We start from the raw sequence: 20,358 nt of genomic DNA, 5'->3' as shown, positions 1-20,358 counted from the left end.
CTTTGAGTTAACGCTAATCTATTACTGACAGCTGTATATGCAATAATATATCATGTCTGTTCATTTTACATTTCTTGAGGGCTCACATAGAGCAGTCTATTTCATTCATTAATAAAATCAAGACTTACCATTCATCTTAATGTGCTGAAAAATGTTTTGAACCTCAGGGACACCTATAATTATACGTCACAGGCAATCCTATAATACCACATATCTGAAGAATTTATACAAGCATTAATTGACCTTATTTTAGGAGTAAAGTATTGCCACAAAAAAGATAAACAGCACGCTCAAAATCACCTAGCAAATACTTTGTTATGACAGGATGAACACTTTTGAATTTTACTACTGGCTCTCTAACCATTAGGGCTCATCAATTTCTTCATTTCACCCTCTTTTCTTTCCATCCTCTTTGCGCCACCCATCTTTGAGCACATCGCGTGGCTTTATCAGTTCATGCATTCAAAAGTTTTTTGTTTTTTAAAAAATCTGTAAAAAGTTTAGGGGGCTTTCCCAACTAGGGAAAGGAAGTAATTCAGTGTCATCTCTATTCTTTAGGAATCTAGAATGTACATTATTAATCCTTAAAAAAGAATTCTAATCTAATTACACTGAACACAAAGGTTGAGGGTTTTTTGTCATTTATCACAGCATGGAAGTTAAGTTATTGGCTTCCATCAAGTTTTAACTGCTTTTGTGTGTCCTGCTTTCAAGCAATCATCACCTTGAGATTATTGACTCCGCAAACCTCAGAAAATTCCAAGAGGGTAAAAGAAAACCTTGCTTAAATTATAAACCACTATGTTACTGAAGCAGATGTAAACCAAGATACTTGTGAGCCAAGTAGATCCTTTACCTCCCCAACTTTTTAATTACCTCAAAGTAGGATAATATAGTACGGTGTGTGGAGATAGTGATTTAGTTATCTAGAGTATCTTTCATCGAGACTCAGTATTGGATTCAACTGTACCTAGCTTAGATAACGGAGTAAGTGAGTTTTATATCTTTTAGAACTAATTCCCCTGAGATGACGGGCTAATTAAATCATGATTAAATACACATCTAAGGCAGGTGAAACGGGGCTTAGATGGGGATGGAAAGTCCTCAGGTTCAGGGAAACTGGATTTCAAAGTTTCCTTTTGCTTCTCTGCCCAACGGAGAACAGTGTGGCTTAGTGGAAAGAGCAAGGTCCTGGGAGTCAGAACCTGGGTTCTAATGCTGGTTCTGCCAGCTGCTTGCTTTGTGACCTTGGGAAAGTCACTTAACTCCTCTGCGCCTCAATTTCCTCAACTGAAAAATAGGGATACAATATCTGTTCTCCCTCCTACATAGACTGTGGGCCCAAGCTAGACAGCGACTATGGCCAACACGATTAACTTATACCTACCCCAGTGCTTAGAACAGTGCTTGACACATAGTAAGTGTTTAACAAATACCATTTGAAACAAATTATTAAATCCGATTTCTGGAAAAAATATGGAAAAAAGAGAAAGAAGGGCCACTTCTGTTGTGCACTTTTAAAATGGTCAGATTTGTTGCTTTTCTGATTTAGATAGACGGAATCATCTTGTGGTTCTTAGATCCTCAGTATTTTCGAATTTTAAGATGATCCCACAAACCCAAAAAAGGCTAGAGAACACCGCAGGTCTGCAGACTTTCAGTTTGGCCTGAAGACCACCAAACTCTGACATTCTCCCAGATTTTCTGACCTTCATGACTCAAAGTTCTACTTCCTTGTCAACCTTTACATTTTGGGGCTGTCAGCGGCCTACATGACAGACTTTTGTGATGCCATTTAGTTTTGTTACCAATGAAAATCTTTATTTATAAGGTTTCCTAGTACTGGTAGGTATAGCACCTGAGTTTGCATGAGATGTACTGTCAGTCCAAAGCCCTGGACTGCCTTTTCAAATCAGTACCCAATCATCTTGTGTTCCTGGGTGCCTGCCTCTAAGGTTGTATGGTCAACTGTCTACAAGATTGTCTACAAGCACCACCATTAGACTGTAAGGTCCACATAGGCAGTGATCAGGTCTACCAATTCTAAAGTGTTTTTTCCAAGTGCTTAGTATAGTGCTCTGCACACAGAAAGCACTCAGTAAATACCACTGATTGATACAGCAACTCTTGGAAGACCGTTTCTAGTACTTTTGATGATGCTCTTGCCTTGCCCTTGGATTTGGTCTCTTTATTCACCCCCTCCCTCAGCCCCACAGCACTTTTGCACCTAGCCGTAATTTATTTGTTTCCATTAACGTTGTTTTGTTGTCTGTCTCCCCCTTCTAGACTGTGAGCCCATTGCTGCGTAGGGACCGTCTCTATATGTTGCCAACTTGTATGTCCCAAGCGCTTAGTACAGTGCTCTGCACACAGTAAGCGCTCAATAACTATGATTGAATGAATGAACATCCTTCTCCCCTTCTAGACTGTAAGCTCGTTGTGGGTGGGAAACGGGTCTACCAACTCCACTATTTTGGAGTCTCCCAAGAGCTTAGTACAGTGCTCCGCACACAATAAGTGCTCAATAAATATGATTGATTGCTCCTGTCCCACTGAGTTGCAAAAGCTTCTCAGAGGACTGGAAGAGTATTTTTCTGCTGGACTAAGGTCCTATGTTTTCTCCTCTAGAACGGCTAGATCCTCTAAACTGGACAGGACTATGTCTACTCCCCAGCCTGTTTACCCCAACAGAGATGAAGAGTGGATCAGTTAGGATGCTCTCACAATAAAGGAGTTAGCGAACAGAGCACAGCCTGGGAGTCAGGAGGTCATAGGTTCTAATCCCAGCTCCGCCACTTGTCTGCTATGTGGCCTTGGGGAAGTCACTTCACTTCTCTGTGCCTCAGTTCCTTCATCTGTAAAATGGGGATTAAGACTGTGAGCTCCATGCGGGACAGGGACTGTGTCCAACCCGATTTGCCTGCAACCACCCCAACGCTTAGGACAGTGCCTGACCTAGTTAGCACTTAAACACCACAGCTGATATAATTGCCCAGGTAGTCGTGGAGCTCTGTCAAAATCTCAATGAATTTCTCAAAGCAGCCAAATTTACTAAGCAATTGCCCCAGCCCTGATCTACTGATGGCACCAGATCACTAAATTCTGTTGGTTCAACCTTCACAGCCTTGCTAAAATCTGCCCTCTCCTCTCCATCCGAACTGCTACCACATTAAGCCAAGCACTTATCCTATCCTGCCTTGATTACTCTATCAGCCTCCTTGCTGATCTCCCTGCTTCCTGGCTCTCCCCATTTCAGTCCACGCTTCATTCTGCTGCCTGGATCGCTTTTCTACAAAAACGTTCAGTCCGTGTTTCCCACTCCTCAAGAACCTCCAATGGTTGTCCATCCACCTCAGCATCAAAAAGAACCTCCTCACTATTGGCTTTACAGCACTCAATCACCTCGCCCCCTCCCACCTCAACTCGCTACTCTCCTACTACAACTCGGCCCGTTCACTTCACTCTCTAATGCCAACCTACTCGCTGTACCACCTATCTCACCACCAACCTCCCACCCACATCCTGCCTCTGGTCTGGAACACCCTCCCTTTTCATACCTAACAGACATTAAATCTTCTCTCCTTCAAAGCCTTATTGGAGGCACATCTCTTCCAAGAGGCCTTCCCTGACTAAACTCTCATTTCCTCTTTTCCTACTCACTCATTCATTCGTATTTATTGAGCGCTTACTGTGTGCAGAGCACTTAGAAAGTACAATTCAGCAACAAAGAGAGATGATCCCTGCCCACTGACTCACTTCCTTTACTTACTGCCCCCAGCCCCACAGCAATTATGTACACATCTGTAATTTATCTATATTAATGACTGTTTCCCCCTCAAGACTAAGGTCGCTGTGGGCAGGGAACGTGTCTGTTATATTGGAGAATCAGCATGGCCTGATGGATAGAGCGTGGGCCTGGAATCAGAAGGACCTGGATGCTAATCCTGACTCTGCCACTACTCTGCTGTGTGACCTCGGGCAAGTCACTTCGATTCTCTGTGCCTCAGTTCCCTCATCTATAAAATGGGGATTATGACCGAGAGCCCCACATGCGACAGGAACTGTGTCCAACCCACTGTGCTTGTATCACCACGGCCCCCCCCCCCCCACCTCCAGTGCTTAGTAGAGTGCATGGCATATAGTGAGTGCTTAACAAATACCATAATTATTATTATGTTGTACTCTCCCAAGCACTTAGTACAGTGCCATGCACACAGTAAGCATTCAATACAACTGACTGATGCTTTTGTAAGGTCAGTGAAAACTAAGTCTTGGTACTGATCTTGCATTTGATGTGTCAGGGTGTGGTCTGAAACACAGTGCAATTCAGGGAACATGTGTCAACCATATTCTTCAGGAACTGATGTGGAAGGATTCTGACTAGGATCTTGCAAGCTATGGAGAAGTGAGATGCCAGGATAGTTGCCACAGTCTGATCCTTCTTTCACCTGTTCTTTCTTATCTCTGTGGGTCTTCAAAACTAAAGCACTCATCATCAGCAGCAGTTTTTTTACTAAGCTCCTATTAAATGCAAAGCACTCGACTACACCCGGAAAAGTGCCCCCCACCAAAAAAAAAATTTTGCTTTATGGTGCTCACAAACTATCGCAAGGCATAAGCAAACAAAAGGAAACATTCGGAGTGCTCAAGCACAGATAAAAATAAGAGAAATATATGCATAAAGTGTCATATATATATATATAAAGGTTCCTGTGGTCTGTAGACCTTGAATGACCAAGTTAGTGGAGGAATTAAATCAAAGAGTAGGAAGTCATGACGGAGATAAGGTTTTAAAGGAGGCTTTTAGAGGAGGGGAGATTCATGGTCTGGCAAAGTAGAAAGGGAACTGACTTCAGGCTGGAAAAAACAATGGATTGGAGCCTTTAGTCCTTTAACTCCCATTTCTCTCTGTCCATTAAACATATTTTCCTGTCTACACATTTTATCTCCTCCTTATTCAAAATCTGAAGGTTCACCTATTCAACCTATCATAGTGTATTTACAATTCTCCAAGTTTTCCACTACTCTTCTCTTTATTAATATTTCTTCCATTTGGCTACTGCAATGGCATAGCTCATCATCCAATAAATTGGCCTGCTTTCTGTTTTTAGCCCGTATAAATTCGCAGGCCATATCGTTAACTGTGGTAAGGTTGTCTATGCACAGACTGCTGCAAGCTGTGACTCTACGAATCAGCAGAACAATAGAGGAAGTTTAGATTCTCCGTACATGTACTGTGCACTCAGTCCTGCCACAACACGTGTCTTTGATATGAATTTTGGCTAAAAAGTAATGAGGGAATTAGGGGATGGCTCTTCCAACAGCATGATCTTGTTTTAGCTCAACGTGCTGCATTATCAAAGAAACTGCTCGTACACACATGTGCAGTATTGGAACGGCCAAGTACTACAGCAAAGATTTTACTTAGGAACACAACTCCTGGAACAAAGAACTGGAGGTATTTGACTCTGCCAATGCTTTGGGAGGCAGAAGGAGTAATGTCCCTGCATTTCAGGAAAGTCCTTTTTTTCTAATTACTCTTTTCTACATTTCCTTACTCCTTTATTTCTACTTTGGTCGAGTTCTTCCTGATTCTTCTCTATTTCTCCTTTCTGTCACTTATTCTGTCTTCTTGCTCTAGAGTATGCCTGTGTTCAGCCATTAGCAATCCTTTATTTACACCATTCTGTTGTTTATCAAAATGACTGGCATGGAGTCAGCCCAATGCTAGGATTCTGGGTCAATGTTAGAAGTCAATATTAGAATTTAAGCCAGTTCCCCAAAAGTCAACAATTTTTTGAAACGGAGCTACCGGTCCAAAAGATTACTGAAAAAGGTACACGGCACTTGATCGGACACCATCAGAGTTCCAACCATAAACGATGCCGACTCACAATCTGGCTGTGTTATTCCCATGACCCGCCGGGCAGCCTTCCGAGGAACCAAAATCTTTGGGATCCAGTGGGATTATGGTTGCAACAAAGTTGATTTACCTGGGCTGGGAAGCAGAGGCATGGGAAAGAGTCAAAGGTGGATGATTCTGTGCTCAAAGCTGATCAAAGAGTTTTTATTGCGCCTAAGGCGGCAACGGTAAAATAGCAGTGGAACCTGCCTCCTTAGCTCTAGTTAAAATCACCAATTTTTCAAACAATCGTATTCCATGAGTACTTACTGTGTGCAGAGCACTGTACTAAACACTAGGGAGAATACAATATAACAAAGTTGATAGTCACATTTACCGCCCACAAGAAACTGGGGCTTAACTGAGTCATTTCTGCGTAGAACCAGGGATTTAATTCAGCACAACCTTAGGCATTGCCTGATGGAGGGACCCCTGAAGCCTCACAAGCTGTATTTGGATTGAGAACTGCTCCAAAATAGATGGGAAGTAGGACGGGAATTTCAGGGTATACCGTAGGGATGATTAGGAACTCTTCACAGTTTTCTCTGGGGAAGAAAGTAGGCAATGAACGGGATGTTTGGGGGAACCATCTTACCTTGAGGAGACAGAGGCTGGACTAGATGAAGCTTGATAATCCCCTCCACGCAGGAGGGCTGGAAGGCTTGCCTAAGGAGAATTTGGGGAGAAGAGGTATTAGGATGAGGCTGGCTCCTGAAGTCCCCTCTCCCCAAACTGGGCAAAAAATCCATTACCTCTTTGAAAAGGCGTGGCTTAGAGGACAGAGCACGGAGCTGGGAGTCAGAAGGATCAGGGTTCTAATCCCGGCTTCCCTTCGTATCTTCTGTGTGACTTTGAGCAAGTCACTCAGCTTCTCCGTTATTTCTTCTGTAAAGTGGAGATAAGAGTGTGAGCCCCACCTGGGAGAGGGCCCGTGTCCATCCTGATTAGCTTAGAACAGTGCTTGGCCCTTAGTAAGCACTTAATGAGGCCCCTAATGATTATTATTGTCCCTAATTGGAAAGTTGGGAGGGGGGGAACCCAACTGAAGCCCACCGTGGCTCAGTGGAAAGAGCTCAGGCTTGGGAAGTCATGGGTTCTAATCCCGGCTCCGCCACTTGTCAGCTGCGTGACTTTGGGCAAATCACTTCACTTCCCTGTGCCTCAGTCCCCTCATCTGTAAAATGGGGATTAAGACTTTGAGCCCCACATGGGACGTGATCACTTCGTATCCCCCACCCCAGCGCTTAGAACAGTGCTGGGCACATAGTAAGCACTTAACAAATGCCATCATTATTATTATTATTGAGACTGTGAGCCCCATGTGGTACAACCTGATCACCTTGTATCCTCCCCAGAGCTTAGAACAGTGCTGGGCACATAGTAAGTGTTTAACAAATGCTATTGTTATTATTATTATTAAGACCGTGAGCCCCACGTGGGTCAAGCTGATTACCTTGTAACCCCCCCCCCCCCCCCGCCCCGCGCATGCTTAGAACAGTGCTGGGCACATAGTAAGCACTTAACAAATGCCATCATCATTATTATTACTATTGTTAAGACTGTGAGCCCCACGCGGATCAAGCTGATTACCTGGTATCCCCCCAGCGCTTAGAACAGTGCCGGGCACATAGTAAGTGCTGAACAGATGCTATTATCATTACTATTATTAAGACTGTGAGCCCCACGTGGGACAAGCTGATTACCTTGTACCCTCCCCCCGCCCCCCCCCCCCCACCCCCACCAGCGCTTAGAACAGTGCTGGGCACATAGTAAGCACTTAACAAACGCTATTATTATTATTAAGACTGTGAGTCCCACGTGGGACAAGCTGATTACCATGTATTCCCCCCCCCCCAGCGCTTAGAACAGTGCTGGGCACATAGTAAGCACTTAACAAATGCTATTATTATTATTAAGACTGTGAGCCCCAAGTGGGACAAGCTGATTACCTTGTATCCCCCCCAGCGCTTAGAACAGTGCTGAGCACATAGTAAGCTCTTAACAAATGCCATCATCATTATTATTAAGACTGTGAGCCCCACGTGAGTCAAGCTGATTACCTGGTATTCCCCCCCAGCGCTTAGAACAGTGTGTGGCACATAGTAAGCGCTTCACAAATGCTATTATTAAGACTGTGAGCCCCATGTAGGACAAGCTGATTACCTTATATACCCCCCAGCGCTTAGAACAGTGCTAGGCACATAGTAAGCGCTTAACAAATGCCATTATCATCATCATTATTATTATTATTATTGAGACTGTGAGCCCCACGTGGGACAAGCTGATTACCTGGTATTCCCCCCCACCGCCCCCAGCGCTTAGAACAGTGCGTGGCACATAGTAAGTGCTTAACAAATGTCATCATCATTATTAAGACTGTGAGCCCCACGTGGGTCCAGCTGATTAGCTGGTAACCCCCCGCCCAGCGCTTAGAACAGTGCAGGGCACATAGTGAGCACTTAACAGCTATTATTATTATGACTGTGAGCCCCACGTGGGGCAAGCTGATTACCTGGTATTCCCCCCCCCCCCCACCAGCGTTTAGAACAGTGCATGGCACATAATAACCGCTTAACAAATGCAATCATCATTATTAAGACTGAGCCCCACGTGGGACAAGCTGATTATCTTGTATTCCCCCCCCTCCAGCGCTTAGAACAGTGTGGGGCACATAGTAAGCACTTAACAAATGCCATTATCATTACTATAATTAAGACTATGAGCCTCACGTGGGACAAGCTGATTACTTTGTATCCCCCCCCCCCCAACGCTTAGAACAGTGCTGGGCACATAGTAAGCGCTTAACAAATGCTATTATTATTATTAAGACTGCGAGCCCCACGTGCGATAACCTAACTGGTATCTCCCCCAGCACTTAGAACAGTGCGTGGCACATAGTAAGCGCTTAACAAATGTCATTATCACTACTATTATTAAGACTGCGAGCCCCACGTGGGACAAACTGATTACCTTGTATCCCCTCCAGCGCTTAGAACAGTGCGGGGCACATAGTAAGCGCTTAACAAATGTCCTTATCACTACTATTATTAAGACCGTTAGCCCCACGTGGGACAAACTGATTACCTTGTATCCCCTCCAGCGCTTAGAACAGTGCGGGGCACATAGTAAGCGCTTAACAAATACCATTATCATTACTATAATTAAGACTGTGGGCCCCACGTAGGACAAGCTGATTACCTTGTATTCCCCCGCCCCCGAGCGCTTAGAACAGTGCTGGGCACATAGTAAATACTTAACAAATGCTATTATTATTATTATTAAGACTGTGAGCCCCACGTGGGTCAAGCTGATTACCTGGTATCTCCCCCCCCCCCCCCAGCGCTTAGAACAGTGCTGGGCACATAGTAAGCGCCTAACAAATGCCATCGTCATTATTATTACTATTGTTAAGACTGCGAGCCCCACGTGGGTCAAGCTGATTACCCGGTATCCCTCCCAGCGCTTAGAACAGTGCGGGGCACATAGTAAGCGCCGAACAGATGCCATTATCATTACTAAGACTGTGAGCCCCACGTGGGACAAGCTGATTACCTTTGCATCCCCCCCCCCCCTCCGCAGCGCTTAGAACAGTGCTGGGCACATAGTAAGCGCTTAACAAACGCTATTACTATTAAGACTGTGAGCCCCACGTGGGACAAGCTGATTACCTGGTATCCCAAGGTTAGCCAAGCCAAGCGCTTAGTACAGTGCGCGGCGCGTCGTAAGCGCTTAGCCAAGCCAAGCGCTTAGTACAGTGCGCGTCGTAAGCGCTTAGCCAAGCCAAGCGCTTAGTATAGTGCGAGGCGCGTCGTAAGTGCTTAGCCAAGCCAAGCGCTTAGTACAGTGCGAGGCGCAAACGCTTAGCCAATCCAAACGCTTAGTACGGTGCGCGGCGCGTCGTCAGCAGTTAGCCAAGCCAAGCGCTTAGTACAGTGCGCGGCGAGTCGTAAGCGCTTAGCCAAATCCGAGCGCTTAGAACAGTGAGCAGCGCGTCGTAAGCGCTTAGCCAAGCCAAGCGCTTAGTACAGTGTGCGGCGCGTCGTAAGCGCTTAGCCAAGGGCTTAGTACAGTGCTCGGCGCGTCGTAAGCGCTTAGCCAAATCCAGGCGTTTAGAACAGTGCGCGGCGCAAGCGCTTAGCCAAGCCAAGCGTTTAGTACAGTGCAAGGCGCGTCGTAAGCGCTTAGCCAAGCCAAGCGCTTAGAACAGTGCGCGGCCTAAGCGCTTAGCCAATCATCGTCATCATCAATCGTATTTATTGAGTGCTTACTGTGGGCAGAGCACTGTACTAAGCGCTTGGGAAGTACAAGTTGGCAACATAGAAAGACGGTTCCTACCCAGCAGTGGGCTCACAGTCTAAAAGGGGGAGACAGAGGGCAAAACCAAACAGACCAAGAAAATAAAATAAATAGAATAGATATGTACAACTAAAATAAATAAATAGAGAAATAAATACGTTCAAATATATTTTTATATATTATATATATATATATATTACCGTTACTATTATTATTTATGTATTATTACCCAGGCCGTTGCGCGGGGCAGCGGGAGCCGGGGATTCCTGGGCCTTCCCGGCTCGGGGAGGTCAAACGTTTAGTACAGTGCGCGGCGCGTCGTAAGCGCTTAGCCAAGCCAAGCGCTTAGAACAGTGCGCGGCAATAAGCTCTTAGCCAATCCAAGTGCTTAGAACAGTGCGCGGCGTGTCGTAAGCGCTTAGCCAAGCCAAGCGCTTAGTACAGTGCGCGGCACGTCATAAGCGCTTAGTACAGTGCGCGGCGCGTCGTAAGCGCTTAACCAAGCCAAGCGCTTAGAAGCGTGCGCGGCGCAAGCGCTTAGCCAATCCAAGCGCTTAGTACAGTGCGCGGCGCAAGCGCTTAGCCAATCCAAACGCTTAGTACAGTGCGAGGCGCGTCGTAAGCGCTTAGCCAAACCAACCGCTTAGTACAGTGTGCGGCGCGCCGTAAGCGCTTAGCCAAGCGCTTAGAACAGTGCGCGGCGCAAGCGCTTAGCCGATCCAAACGCTTAGTACAGTGCGCGGCGCGTCGTAAGCGCTTAGCCAAATCCAGGCGCTCAGAACAGTGCGCGGCGCAAGCGCTTAGCCAAGCCAAGCGCTTAGTACAGTGCGCGGCTCGTCGTAAACGCTTAGCCAAACGCTTAGAACAGTGCGCGGCATAAGCGCTTAGCCAATCCAAACGTTTAGTACAGTGCGCGGCGCGTCGTAAGCGCTTAGCCAAGCCAAGCGCTTAGTACAGTGCGCGGCTCGTCGTAAACGCTTAGCCAAGCGCTTAGAACAGTGCGCGGCATAAGCGCTTAGCCAATCCAAACGTTTAGTACAGTGCGCGGCGCGTCGTAAGCGCTTAGCCAAGCCAAGCGCTTAGTACAGTGCGCGGCTCGTCGTAAACGCTTAGCCAAGCCAAGCGCTTAGAACAGTGCGCGGTGGAAGCGCTCAGCCAAGCCAAACGCTTAAAACAGTGCGCTGCGCAAGCGCTTAGCCAAGCCAAACGCTTAGTACAGTGCGAGGCGCGTCGTAAGCACTTAGCCAAGCAAGCGCTTAGTACAGTGCGCGGCGCGCCGTAATCGCTTAGCCAATCCAAGCGCTTAGAACAGTGAGCGGCGCCAGCGCTTAGCCAATCCAAACGCTTAGTACAGTGCGCGGCGCGGCGTAAGCGCTTAGCCAAGCCAAGCGCTTAGTACAGTGCGCGGCACGTCTTAAGCGCTTAGTAGAGTGCGAGGCGCGTCGTAAGCGCTTAGCCAAGCAAATGCTTAGTACAGTGCGCGGCGCGTCGTAAGCGCTTAGCCAAGCCAAGCGCTTAGAACAGTGTGCGGCGCAAGCGCTTAGCCAATCCAAACGCTTAGTACAGTGCGAGACGCGTCGTAAGCGCTCAGTACAGTGCGCGGCGCGTCGTAAGCGTTTAGCCAAGCCAAGCGCTTAGTACAGTGCGCGTCGTAAGCGCTTAGCCAAGCCAAGCGCTTAGTACAGTGCTTGTCGTAAGCGCTTAGCCAAGCCAAGCACTTAGTACAGTGCGCGGCGCGTCGTAAGCGCTTAGCCAAGCCAAGCGCTTAGGACAGTGTGCGGCGCGTCGTAAGCGCTTAGCCAAGCCAAGCGCTTAGTACAGTGCGCGGCGCAAGCGCTTAGCCAATCCAAACGCTTAGGACAGTGCGCGGCGCGCCGTAAGCGCTTAGCCAAGCCAAGCGCTTAGTACAGTGCGCGGCGCAAGCGCTTAGCCAATCCAAACGCTTAGTACAGTGCGCGGCGCGTCGTAAGCGCTTAGCCAAGCCAAACGTTTAGTACAGCGCGCGGCGCGGCGTAAGCGCTTAGCCAAGCCAAGCGTTTAGGCGCGTCGTAAGCGCCTAAACCAAGCGCTTAGTACAGTGCGCGGCGCGGCGTAAACGCTTAGCCAAGCCAAGCGCTTAGTACAGTGCGCGGCACGTCTTAAGCGCTTAGTAGAGTGCGAGGCGCGTCGTAAGCGCTTAGCCAAGCAAATGCTTAGTACAGTGCGCGGCGCGTCGTAAGCGCTTAGCCAAGCCAAGCGCTTAGAACAGTGTGCGGCGCAAGCGCTTAGCCAATCCAAACGCTTAGTACAGTGCGAGACGCGTCGTAAGCGCTCAGTACAGTGCGCGGCGCGTCGTAAGCGTTTAGCCAAGCCAAGCGCTTAGTACAGTGCGCGTCGTAAGCGCTTAGCCAAGCCAAGCGCTTAGTACAGTGCTTGTCGTAAGCGCTTAGCCAAGCCAAGCACTTAGTACAGTGCGCGGCGCGTCGTAAGCGCTTAGCCAAGCCAAGCGCTTAGGACAGTGTGCGGCGCGTCGTAAGCGCTTAGCCAAGCCAAGCGCTTAGTACAGTGCGCGGCGCAAGCGCTTAGCCAATCCAAACGCTTAGGACAGTGCGCGGCGCGCCGTAAGCGCTTAGCCAAGCCAAGCGCTTAGTACAGTGCGCGGCGCAAGCGCTTAGCCAATCCAAACGCTTAGTACAGTGCGCGGCGCGTCGTAAGCGCTTAGCCAAGCCAAACGTTTAGTACAGCGCGCGGCGCGGCGTAAGCGCTTAGCCAAGCCAAGCGTTTAGGCGCGTCGTAAGCGCCTAAACCAAGCGCTTAGTACAGTGCGCGGCGCGTCGTAAACGCTTAGCCAAGCCAAGCGCTTAGTACAGTGCGCGGCACGTCTTAAGCGCTTAGTAGAGTGCGAGGCGCGTCGTAAGCGCTTAGCCAAGCAAATGCTTAGTACAGTGCGCGGCGCGTCGTAAGCGCTTAGCCAAGCCAAGCGCTTAGAACAGTGTGCGGCGCAAGCGCTTAGCCAATCCAAACGCTTAGTACAGTGCGAGACGCGTCGTAAGCGCTCAGTACAGTGCGCGGCGCGTCGTAAGCGTTTAGCCAAGCCAAGCGCTTAGTACAGTGCGCGTCGTAAGCGCTTAGCCAAGCCAAGCGCTTAGTACAGTGCTTGTCGTAAGCGCTTAGCCAAGCCAAGCGCTTAGTACAGTGCGCGGCGCGTCGTAAGCGCTTAGCCAAGCCAAACGCTTAGGACAGTGCGCGGCGCGCCGTAAGCGCTTAGCCAAGCCAAGCGCTTAGTACAGTGCGCGGCGCAAGCGCTTAGCCAGTCCAAACGCTTAGTACAGTGCGCGGCGCGTCGTAAGCGCTTAGCCAAGCAAGCGCTTAGTACAGTGTGCGGCGCGTCGTAAGCGCTTAGCCAAGGGCTTAGTACAGTGCGCGGCGCGTCGTAAGCGCTTAGCCAAGCCAAACGTTTAGAACAGTGCGAGGCGCGTCGTAAGCGCTTAAACCAAGCGCTTAGTACAGTGCGCGGCGCGTCGTAAGCGCCTCGCCAAGCGGTTAGTACGGCGCTCCGCCCGCAGTGAGCGCTCCGCACGACTGAATGAATGAGCAGATGACGTCACTGACGCCCCGCCCCGCGCGCGCCTCTCCCCCCGCGCACGCGCCCCCTTCTCCCCGCGCACGCGCGCCGCCCTCCTCCCCGCGCGCCGCGGCCACGTGACCCGACCCTCGGGTCACGTGACCCGGGGCGCCGCGGCCGCCATCTTGAAGCCCCGGTTGGGGCCGAGCGGGTGAGGGGAGGCCGCGGCGGGGCGGGCGTGAGGGAAAAAAGGAGAGGAAGACGGAGAAGAAAAGGGAGAAGGGAAGGCCGGCGGCGAGAGGAGGGGACGGGCGGGCGGACGGACGGACGGACGGCCCGGGAGGAACGGGGGGCGGCGCCCCCGCCCAGGTACCGCGACAACCCCACCCCTGCCGCCATTCCCCCCACACACACACACACACCCCGCCTCCCCTCACAGCCCTGCTGCCCTTACGACCCTCCTTTGCACACACTAAACGCTTCATCAATCAATCAATCAATCAATCGTATTTATTGAGCGCTTACTGTGTGCGGAGCACTGTACTGAGCGCTTGGGAAGTCCATGTTGGCAGCATATAGAGACAGTCGCTACCCAACAGTGGGCTCACAGTCCACACACACACACACACACACACAGACACACACACCGCCTCCCCTCAGAGCCCTGCTGCCCTTACAACCCTGCTTTGCACACACTAAACGCTTCGTCAATCAATCAATCAATCAATCAATCGTACTTACTGAGCGCCTGCTGTGTGCGGAGCACTGTACTAAGCACTTGGGAAGTCCAAGTTGGCAACGTATAGAGACAGTCCCTACCCAACAGTGGGCTCACAGTCTACACTCACACACCGCCTCCCCTCACAGCCCTGCTGCCCTTACAACCTTCCTTTGCACACACTAAATGCTTCATAATTCAATCAATCGTATTTATTGAGCGCCTACTGTGTGCAGAGCACTGTACTGAGCGCTTGGGAAGTCCAAGTTGGCAACGTATAGAGACGGTCCCTACCCAACAGTGGGCTCACAGTCTACACACACCGCCTCCCCTCAGAGCCCTGGTGCCCTTACGACCCTCCTTTGCACACAGTAAACGCTTCATCAATCAATCAATCAATCAATCGTATTTATTGAGCGCCTACTGTGTGCGGAGCACTGTAGTAAGCGCTTGGGAAGTCCAAGTTGGCAACGTATAGAGACGGTCCCTACCCAACAGTGGGCTCACAGTCTACACACACACCCACCACCTCCCCTCAGAGCCCTGCTGCCCGTACGACCCTGCTTTGCACAGACTAAACGCTTCATCAATCAATCAATCGTATTTATTGAGCGCCTACTGTGTGCGGAGCACTGTAGTAAGCGCTTGGGAAGTCCAAGTTGGCAACGTATAGAGACGGTCCCTACCCAACAGTGGGCTCACAGTCTACACACACACCCACCACCTCCCCTCAGAGCCCTGCTGCCCGTACGACCCTGCTTTGCACAGACTAAACGCTTCATCAATCAATCAATCGTATTTATTGAGCGCCTACTGTGTGCGGAGCACTGTACTGAGCACTTGGGAAGCCCAAGTTGGCAACGTATAGAGACGGTCCCTACCCAACAGTGGGCTCACAGTCTACACACACACACACACCGCTTTCCCTCAGAGCCCTGCTGCCCTTACAACCCTGCTTTGCACACACTAAATGCTTCGTCAATCAATCAATCAATCAATCGTATTTATTGAGCGCCTACTGTGTGCGGAGCACTGTAGTAAGCGCTTGGGAAGTCCAAGTTGGCAACATGCAGAGATGGTCCCTACTCAACAGTGGGCTCACAGTCTACACACACACACACACCCACCTCTCCCCTCAGAGCCCTGCTGCCCTTACAACCCTCCTTTGCACACACTAAACGCTTCATCAATCAATCAATCGTATTTATTGAGCGCCTACTGTGTGCGGAGCACTGTACTGAGCGCTTGGGAAGTCCACGTTGGCAACGTATAGAGAGAGTCGCTACCCAACAGTGGACTCACAGTCTAGTCACACACACACACACACACATACCACCTCCCCTCAGAGCCCTGCTGCCCTTACGACCCTCCTTTGCACACACTAAACGCTTCATCAATCAATCAATCGTATTTATTGATCGCCTACTGTGTGCGGAGCACTGTAGTAAGCGCTTGGGAAGTCCAAGTTGGCAACATATAGAGACGGTCCCTACCCAACAGTGGGCTCACAGTCTACACACACACACACCGCTTTCCCTCAGAGCCCTGCTGCCCTTGCAACCCTGCTTTGCACACACTAAACGCTTCATCAATCAATCAATCAATCAATCAATCAATCGTATTTATTGAGCGCTTACTGTGTGCGGAGCACTGTACTGAGCGCTTGGGAAGTACAAGTTGGCAATCAATCAATCAATCGTATTTATTGAGCGCCTACTGTGTGCGGAGCACTGTACCAAGCGCTTGGGAAGTCCAAGTTGGCAACGTATAGAGACAGTCCCTACCCAACAGTGGGCTCACAATCTACACACACACACACACACACACACCACCTCCCCTCAGAGCCCTGCTGCGCTTACAACCCTGCTTTGCACACACTAAACGCTTCATAAATCAATCAATCGTACTTATCGAGCGCCTACTGTGTGCGGAGCACTGTACTGAGCGCTTGGGAAGTCCAGGTTGGCAGCCTATAGAGACGGTCCCTACCCAACAGTGGGCTCACAGTCTACACACACACACCACCTCCCCTCAGAGCCCTGCTGCGCTTGTAACCCTGCTTTGCACAGACTAAACGCTTCATAAATCAATCAGTCAATCAATCAATCGTATTTATAGAGCACTTACTGTGTGCGGAGCACTGTACTAAGCGCTTGGGAAGTCCAAGTTGGCAACATCTAGAAACGGTCCCTACCCAACAGTGGGCTCACAGTCTAGTCAGACACACACACACACACACACACACACCACCCAACCACTCCCCTCAGAGCCCTGCTGCGCTTACAACCCTGCTTCGCACAGACTAAACGCTTCATCAATCAATCAATCAATCGTATTTATTGAGCGCTTACTGTGTGCGGAGCACTGTACTGAGCGCTTGGGAAGTCCAAGTTGGCAACGTATAGAGACAGTCCCTACCCAACAGTGGGCTCACAGTCTACACACACACACACAAACCACCTCCCCTCAAAGCCCTGCTGCCCTTACAACCCTGCTTCGCACACACTAAACGCTTCATCAATCAATCAATCAATCGTATTTATTGAGCGCCTACTGTGTGCGGAGCACTGTTCTAAGCGCTTGGGAAGTCCATGTTGGCAACATATAGAGACAGTCCCTACCCAACAGTGGGCTCACAGTTTACACGCACACACCTCTCCTCAGAGCCCTGCTGCGCTTACAACCCTCCTTTGCACAGACTAAATGCTTCATCAATCAATCATATTTATTGAGCGCGTACTGTGTGCGGAGCACTGTACTGAGCGCTTGGGAAGTCCACGTTGGCAACATATAGAGACGGTCCCTACCCAACAGTGGGCTCACAGTCTACACACACACACACACCACCTCCCCTCAGAGCCCTGCTGCCCTTACAACCCTCCTTTGCACACACTAAACGCTTCATAAATCAGTCAATCAATCAATCGTATTTATTGAGCGCTTCCTGTGTGCGGAGCACTGTACTGAGCGCTTGGGAAGTACAAGTTGGCAACGTATAATAATGATGGCTTTTATTAAGCGCTTACTACGTGCAAAGCACTGTTCTAAGTGCTGGGCGGATACAAGGTGATTAGGTTGTCCCATGGGGGGCTCACAGTCTTCATCCTCATTTTACAGATGAGGAAACTGAGGCTCAGAGAAGTTAAGTGAGTTGCCCAAGGTCACACAGCAGACATGTGGCGGAGGCGGGATTCGAACCCATGGCATCGGACTCCAAAGCCCGGGCTCTTTCCACTGAGCCACACTGCTTCTCTAAATAGAGAATATAGAGATAGTCCCTACCCAACAGTGGGCTCACAGTCCACACACACACACAAACCACCTCCCCTCAAAGCCCTGCTGCGCTTACAACCCTCCTTTGCACACACTAAACGCTTCATCAATCAATCAATCGTATTTATTGAGCGCTTACTGTGTGCAGAGCACTGTAGTAAGCGCGTCCCTACCCAGCAGTGGGCTCACAATCTACACACACACACACACAAACCACCTCCCCTCATAGCCCTGCTGCTCTTGCAACGCTGCTTTGCACACACTAAACGCTTCGTAAATCAATCAATCAATCGTATTTATTGAGCGCTTACTTTGTGCGGAGCACTGTACTAAGCGCTTGGGAAGTCCAAGTTGGCAACATATAGAGACGGTCCCTACTCAACAGTGGGCTCACAGTCTACACACACACACACACACACACACACACACACACACACACACACACACACACACACACACACACCCACACCCCCACCCCCAGAGCCCTGCTGCCCTTACAACCCTCCTTTGCACACACTAAATGCTTCATAAGTCAATCAATCAATCGTATTTATTGAGCGCTTACTGTGTGCGGAGCACTGTACTAAGCGCTTGGGAAGTCCACGTTGGCAACGTATAGAGACAGTCCCTACCCAACAGTGGGCTCACCATCTACACACACACACAAACCACCTCCCCTCAGAGCCCTGCTGCCCTTACAACCCTCCTTTGCACACACTAAACGCTTCATAAGTCAATCAATCGTATTTATTGAGCGCTTACTGTGTGCGGAGCACTGTACTGAGCGCTTGGGAAGTCCAAGTTGGCAACGTATAGAGACAGTCCCTACCCAACGGTGGGCTCACAGTCTACACACACACACAAACCACCTCCCCCAGAGCCCTGCTGCGCTTGCAACCCTGCTTTGCACAGACTAAACGCTTCATCAATCAATCAGTCAATCAATCAATCGTATTTATTGAGCGCCTACTGTGTGCGGAGCACTGTACTAAGCTCTTGGGAAGTCCAAGTTGGCAGCACATAGACGGTCCCTACCCAACAGTGGGCTCACAGTCTACACACACACACAAACCACCTCCCCCAGAGCCCTGCTGCGCTTACAACCCTGCTTTGCACACACTAAACGCTTCATAAATCAATCAATCAATCAATCGTACTTATTGAGTACTGCGTGCAGAGCACTGTACTAAGCGCTTCGGAAGTCCAAGTTGGCAACATATAGAGACGGTCCCCACCCAACAGTGGGCTCACAGTCTAGAAGGGAACAGTGCTGGGCACATAGTAAGCGCTTAATAAATGCCATCGTCATTATTATTATTAAGACTGTGAGCCCCACGTGGGACAGGCTGATTACCTGGTATCCCCCCCAGTGCTTAGAACAGTACTTTGCGTGTAGTAAGCACGTAATAAATGCCATCATTATTATTATTTTGCTCCAGGAGGCCTTCCCTGACTGAGCCCCCTTTTTCCCAGCACTTAGAACAGTGCTTTGCACAGAGTAAGTGCTTAATAAATGCCGTCATCATTATTATTATTATTATTACTGAGAGCTCACCACCAGGCCATGCTGCTTCCCTCCTGACTGCTCTATCTCAGTGCCCTTCAAGGGTAGAATTTACAAAAAAGTTTTGAGACTATTCCACTTTACACAGAGGTTTGGTTCTTAATAAATCGCACATTTAGAAAAAACAGTAGGCGCTGCACGCAAAAAGGCAGTCATTTCTTTCGCCATCATATCATAGAAGTAGCATGGCTTAGTGGACAGAGCACTGGCTTGGGAGTCAGAGGATGTGGGTTCTAATCCTGGCTCTGCCACTTATCTGCTGTGCAACCTTGGGCAAGCCACGTAAATTCTCTGTGGCTCAGTTACCTCATCTGTAAAATAGGGATTAAGACTGTGGGCCCCACGTGGGACAACCTGATTGCTTTGAATCTACCCCAGTGCTTAAAACAGTGCTTGGCATGTAGTAAGCACTTAACAAATACTATTATTATTATTATTATTATTATTATCACCTTCCATCCAGATTGATACACATTGTTGGAAAAAGGCTTCTATCATGTTCTAGCCAAGATGCATAATAAGCCACACATTATGGAAGAACTTAACGTACTGTGATCAGGCTTTTGTGTTTTTGAAAAAAATAAAATTTACATATGCAGTAAATAATGTTTCTTCCTTAAGGTTGTATTCGGTTTCTCCCCAGTTGGACAGTGGTATTTGTGCTCTTACTCTGTGCAGAGTATTTTACTAAGAACTTGGAAGAGTACAATACAACTGTTTGGTAGACATGTTTCCTGCCCACCGCCACAACCAGTTTATGGGCCAATATTTGGACAGCATTTACCATCCAGATGCCAACGTCCTTACAATTGAAAAGTTCGCATAGACACTTGAGAAAAAATCAAGCATCTGCTCAGAGCATCCACTGCTTCGATATTAGAAGACCACTTTTAAAAGTACCAAGTCTACTCCATCTTCACTGTTTTATAAATTGGGTTTCTCCTTCTGCCTGCAGTCACAAAACTTTTTCCCTTTCTTAGCACATACCCAGTAATATTCACAGGAAACAATTTATGTTGCCTGTCTTCTTACTATTCTAACGCAGAGTTAGGTTGGCATTT

The sequence above is a fragment of the Tachyglossus aculeatus genome, chromosome 11, assembly GCF_015852505.1.
Source record: "Tachyglossus aculeatus isolate mTacAcu1 chromosome 11, mTacAcu1.pri, whole genome shotgun sequence".
Taxonomy (NCBI): domain Eukaryota; kingdom Metazoa; phylum Chordata; class Mammalia; order Monotremata; family Tachyglossidae; genus Tachyglossus; species Tachyglossus aculeatus.
This window is presented reverse-complemented; position numbering follows the sequence as displayed.